Below are 6,633 nucleotides of genomic sequence, written 5' to 3' on the forward strand. Positions count from 1 at the left end.
ATCACAACAGCTGTTATCTGGCAGGCCCGGAGCACTCCAAAGACAGGTTCCAAAAATCAAAAGAGTTGCTGGACAGCTTGTCCAGAGGGTCAAAATATCACAGCGTGCTAGGCCGCAAAATGTCTGCCAAAGTAGGAAGAGTGCAGTGTGGCACTTTTTTGAACAAAATCCTCATGATCAGGCCAAGGTTATCTGTAAGAAGTGCGCAAAGACCTATAGCCGAGGAAAAAATCTGAAAAATTTGAATAACAGTTGCATGCTTAGACATTTAACCAGCATGCACTTGCAAGCGTGGACACAACACCAAACCTCAAGTACCACATGTGCAACTGATCACAAAGAAGGTAGTCAGCAATGCTACATTGTTTCCCCCACTGTAAGCCCACCGGTTAGCACAGCAGCAAATGTTGAGTTGTCGTTGCAAGGCCTCAGCAGTCAGGGAATCCCACTGTTATATCACCGAAAGACTGAATCTAGGCCATCAGAAAGAACACCAACTCCATCACCATCATCAACCCTCTCTCAGTACGCCCTGTCCACTGCTACTTCCACCATATGCAGCTCTCAAGTCCAGCTCACCCTCCCAGACACTATGAGTAGGTCAAGAAAGTACTCAGTCTCTCATCCGCGTACACTGGGTTTGAACGCCCACATTGCCAAACTAATCTCGTTAGAGATGATGCCCTATCGGTTGGTGGAAAGCGCAGCTTTCCGCGAACTCATGGCCTATGCATTACCACGCTATGACCTACCCAGTCGCCACTTCTTCTCTCGCAAAGCCATTCCAGCCCTCCACCATCATGTGAAAGACCGCATTGTCCATGCACTCAAGCAGTCAGTGAGTGGAAAGGTGCACCTCACAACTGATGCATGGTCCAGTCGGCATGGCCAGGGCCGTTACGTGTCCATCACTGCGCACTGGGTTAATGTGGTGGATGCAGGGTCCACAGGGGACAGCGGTGGTGGGACAGTGCTGCCTAGCCCATGGTATAGGAAACAGTTGGCTGTAGGCGTTCGACCCTCCTCCTCCTCCTCCTCCCCCTCCAGAAGCGAAAGCTCGTCCACAGAGCGCAGTCGTATGAGCACTCCATCTGCAGTTGCCACTCTTGCACATGAGGTGTCCCCCTATCGAGCAGCTAGTGGAAAGGGTCAGCAGGCTGTGTTGCAGATGATGTGTTTGGGCGACAGACACACCGCCGAGGTGCTGGCCGAGTACTTTCAGCGACAAACTGAGTCATGGCTGGGCAGTGTACATCTTGAGGCAGGCAAGGTAGTTAGTGATAACGGCCGTAATTTTGTGGCAGCCATAGCCCTTTCAAAACTCAGCCACATACCTTGCTTGGCTCACACCTTGAACCTGGTGGTGCAGTGCTTCCTCAATAATTATCCGGAGTTAACAGCCCTGCTCCAGAAGGTGGGAAGACTGTGCGCGCACATCAGCCGGTCGCCTGTACACTCCATTCGTATGCAGAAGCTGCAGCGATTGCTCCACCTTCCCAACCACCGCCTCATTATCGACATTGCAACAAGGTGGAACTCCACCCTGCACATGGTTGAGCGGCTGTGCGAGCAGATACAGGCCATAATGCATTTGTGGGAGGATACATAGCCAGGCACTTTGAGAGCAGACATGGAGTTGACAGGTGTGCAGTGGTCGAAGCTGAAAGACCTCTGTAAAGTCCTTCAGTGTTTTGAGGAATGCACACGGCTGGTAAGCGCAGACGACGCCATCCTAAGCATGAGCATCCCACTTATGCGTCTGCTCATGCAAACTTTGACGCACCTTAAGGAGCAGGCGTCTGCAGCCAATGTTGACGAGGAGGAGGAGGTGGAGGGAATCCTTGATGACATTCAGCCATTGTCTGCTCAGGGACCTCTCCTGGACGAGGTGGAGGAAGAAGAGGAGGATGATGATGGGGATGATTACTTAGGGGAGGAGGATGCATCTCGTGGGGCAAGTGAAAATGTTGGCATGGCAAGGTCTGGTACTGGGTTTGTGCGTGACTGGAGGGATGTGGATTTGCCAGAAAGTGCTCCTCCAACCAGCACTCGCAGTGCATCATTGACACCGGGAACATTTGCCCACATGTCAGATTATGCCCTGCAGATCCTAAAAAGGGACCCACGCATTGCCAAAATGATGAACGATGACGACTACTGGTTGGCCAGCATCCTGGATCCACGCTATAAAGGCAAATTACAAAACATCATGCCACAGGAGAACCTTGACCTAATATTGGCTACTAAACAAGCAACTCTGGTTAACCGGTTGGTTGAGGCATTCCCAGCACACAGCAGCGGTGATGGTTCTCACACGAGCCGTACGGGCTGAGGGCAGCTTGGCAGAGGTGTTTGTGGTGCACACAGCAGAAGTGGCATTGGAGACAGGGGTTTCATGACAATGTTGTGGACTGATTTTTCACGAACCGCTCACACAACTGTTAATACAGCATCGATGGAAAGTGACAGGAGACAGCTGTTGTCAACTATGGTTAACAACTACTTTTCCTCCCATATCGATGTTCTCCCGCACAGGTCATTCCCCTTTGACTATTGGGCCGCTAAACTGGACACCTGGCCTGAATTGGCACAATATGCCTTACAGGAGCTCGCTTGCCCAGCTGCAAGTGTGCTATCGGAAAGAGTCTTCAGTGCAGCTGGATCAATCCTGACAGAAAAAAGGATCAGTCTGTCAACCCAAAATGTGGATGATCTAACCTTCATTAAAATGAACCATGCATGGGTTTCCAAGGATTTTGTCCCACCTTCCCTTGATGACACATAGGTTGCCAGAAAAATGGCTTGCTTTGGTCCTCCTCCTATTCCGCGAACTTGACCTATTTCGCCTTTTGCAGCAGCTGAATAACCCACATCTACATATGCCACTTTGTAAACCTCCCTAAGTGGGCGGCCCCCCCCCATGGCCGGGGTCACCACCTAGCGCACAAAACCGTGCGAGTGCCGTTGCCCTGGACAGGTGGGTAGGCCGACTCTTGGGCGCGGGCACTGGCATAGGGTCCCTCATAGTGCAATCAAGTGTCTCTGACAGTGGTGGTGCACACCCGCCGTCAGACACACCGCCGTACTATGAGGGGCGCAGTGCTAGTACTGACGCCCACAAGTGTGCCCCCCTTGCTTGGGCAGGGCCCCAGCATATGCAATGTTTACCTCTCCCTGCTCCTCCGCTGTTTAGTCTGTGCTGTCAAATCCTTCACTGGGACTGCCACTACAAATTGATTGAACTGAAAGATGATGGTTAAGATGTAGCTATGCCCTGTCCTGCTGGCCAGGCTCTAGCTCCAGATGATCAGTGGCTTCCATTTCTTATGGACGTCGACTCACAATTACATGCAGTGGTGGTTTATCATCGGCTTTCACAGTTTTCCTACTCACAAACGTGTGACATTCCGGCGCACATTTCAAAATGTGCCCTCTCATGCGAATCAAATAGAATCGCCTACGGCCTGTGGCTTCTGTCTTTTGCACTCCAAAGTTACGCGACAGATCATGATAGCCAGTGAGCACCATGTTTACATCGTTCCCTGTGATAAAAATTGGATTGAGATGAGTAACAGTGATGGAATCAACGGAAGTGCGATACAGCAAGACTTTATTCACAAAAAAATGTTTTCACTGTCTCAACACACAAATTATTTGAGGGTCAGCATCGCCTATGAGAATTGTGACAGAAGTTTTTCCCGTGAATAATAATTCCTATATTTCTGCAATCAATAGCCTTTATGTCACTAATTGTATGCATCTCATTTCCTATTGCGGAGAGGCTGGACTGTATTACTGAGACAGAAATATATATGAAGATTTAAAAATAACGCCAAAAGTATATAGTTGTGTACGCCTCAAATGCATTTCCTTTTTTCCACTTTTTAGATTGCTGTGTAATCCATACTGAGAACACGGAGATTTTACATGTTTAAACTATGCTATATATACCTGCTATCCAGTGATAAAGTACCCTTTCTCAACTTTGTACAATCTGGTCAAATCCATACTGGGCCTGAGAACATCTGAGTCTGCCTCCTGATCTATAGACATATATTTTTAATGTGTAAACTAGGCTACATATATACGTGTTATCCGGTGAAACTGTACCCTTATCAACTTTCTACAATGTTGTTGAATCCATACTGGGCCTGAGAACGGCTGCCGAGCTGTTAAGCAAGCTACAGCACCTGTGGTTTGGACACGTAATTTTTTCAGGAATGAAGGTTAGGCCTAACTCCGGAATTGCGGTTGACCTGAACTTACTGGGAAATCATCGTTCGCGGGGAATAATCTGAATCCCAGATCCCCATCACTAACGGAGTTCAGCAGGTTATCTGCACCTGTAAGCGACAAAAGCTGGTCCTTTCAGTGTAGCGTACATGCAGCCCCGGACATGTACTGGAATGCTAGACCTGTTATTGCTTGACCTCACGTGCCACAGCCTCGCGTATCCCTCTAGTAAGCTTGTTGCGTACCGCGGGGCCATGCCGGAGTCTCGGTCGTTAACGGAATAAAGCTGAGAAATCGCTAGCACAACTACAAACGGACATACCACACCACACACTGAATTGATAAAGCTTGCAATCTGTCCATCTTTTCTGTAGCTTGTATGGTAGTGGTTTCCCGGGTGCAGTCCAATTAAGCCACAGGCTCCACTCCTGGTGGTGCCCTTTTGGACATTCCTTTAAGGTTCAGCTTTGCAATCATACTGCCCACGGAAACCAAAAACTTTGCCTTCAGGGACGCTGTTTGGAGGTTCGTGGGAATAACGCCGCCGGATCAGCAGTCGGCATATGGGTCGCCCTCCCAGGGCTGTGGGGTACTCGGTACCGGGCCGGTGTCAGTGGGATGTGTCACAGCAGCGGTGACCCGGACAGTGGCCCTGGGCGCCCATGTAAATGGCGTGGTATAATGGTAAAGAGTTTATATAGATAGTTTGACACCACCTGTGGTGTTCGGCAACATAGATGTTAGGCCGACGCTGCATGCAGATCCTCTGGAACTGATGGTGTTGTGCAGCAAAGATGGTGAAGCTCCCCACAGGTGGAGCTGGAGTCCCAGGGAAGTGTAGATGTAGTGATGGGGGAAAGGCACAGGCGGTGTAGGTGCTGGTACCCAGATGTAGCGGTGCTGGAATAACTGTAGGACACCAGAGCGTGCAGTTCCAAAGCTTTACTCACAGTCTGCAGGTTACACAGATGCCTGCCTCCGTGCTGTGTCCTCCGGGTCAGGACCTCTGCCAACCTCCGGGACCAGAATGGAAAGCTCCCTTCCAACACTCCGCCAACATGTACCTTCCTGAACGTCTCCTTTCTAGCGCTTGTGGGGGAAGCAGTCACAGGACCGTGGTTCACTGAAATGCCTCCTGTCTAACAGATGTTCCTCAGACTTTACTTGTATGGCAGACAGCTGTAGCCTTTTCCTTCTGCCTCGCACACGTCGATGCTGGGGCCTCCGAGCCTTAGTTGGGTACAGAGCATTTATACCTGCTACTTCCCCCGGTTTCTGCTGCAGGAACGTCAGTATCCCTACAAACTCGGAGACCGGAATCCGGACCATGCGCTCCAGCTAGGAGTGAGCCTTAACTCTGCTCATCCTCCAGATCCCCTTCTGACGTCCACACACTTCCCCTTCCCTGCACAGAGTGCCCTAACTTACCTCCTCCCGACCACAGAGAGCAGCTCCTCAGCAGTCAGGTTCAGAGGTCTCCCTGCTGGCCTGGAGTGGGAAATGTGTTGTGTGTTGGTTTCACTGCTAGAGAGATCCTTTGTTGCTCCCAAGCTTGACAACACACTCCCTAGGAGGAAGGCAATGCCACAGTGGCGACCGTACTCTTGGGGAGGCCACAAGTGCACTGAGGCCCAGCCACTGCTGGATGATGCTGCTGGTACATTGACCCAGACCACTACATTCCCCTTGCACTCTACACAGCCAGAATCTGACCCAGAGGAAACTCAGGTTCCCCTTCCCGCATACTATACCACCTTACACGGTGACAAAGAGGAAGGTGCAGATGAAAGTGCAGGTTCCTTGAGCAGGTGGGGGGGCATACTCATGGGCGATGGCACTGGCACAGTGCACCGCATAGTACGCAAAAGTGTCTCTGCCTGTGGGAGGGCCTAAACAGCCAATTGCAGTGAGATGGAAGATGGGGACGACAAGGAGTTCAGAGTAGTGCAGGGATTCCCTAGCAAGGAGACTTATGTAATTGTTTTCAATGTTGGGACAGCAATTTTTGGGGAGCACTATACTCTGGTGAATGATATATGGGGCCCACCATACACTGGAGCATTCCAAAGGTGGACATCAGACACTGGAGCAGCATTTACAGGGCCCATTATACACTAGAGCAGTAGAAATGGGGCCCATTATATATGGAGCATTATTTGGGCCCATAAGACAGTGGAGCTTCATCCATTGGGACCAACATATACTGTAGCATTATGTGGAGCTCATCATATACGGTTTGAAACATTATATAGGAATAACGATTCCGTTTGGAGAAATATATGGGTCTCATTACTCTGTATAGCGCACTAAGCGCTGGCCATAATACTGTATGGAGTTATATACTGTCCGTTTTTGGAGGTATTGGAGAATTTAAAATGGATATCAGTCATGAGATGTAAG

The sequence above is a fragment of the Dendrobates tinctorius genome, unplaced genomic scaffold (assembly GCF_039654945.1).
Source record: "Dendrobates tinctorius isolate UK_male_01 unplaced genomic scaffold, ASM3965494v1 ptg000129l, whole genome shotgun sequence".
In the NCBI taxonomy this organism is placed as follows: Eukaryota; Metazoa; Chordata; class Amphibia; order Anura; family Dendrobatidae; genus Dendrobates; species Dendrobates tinctorius.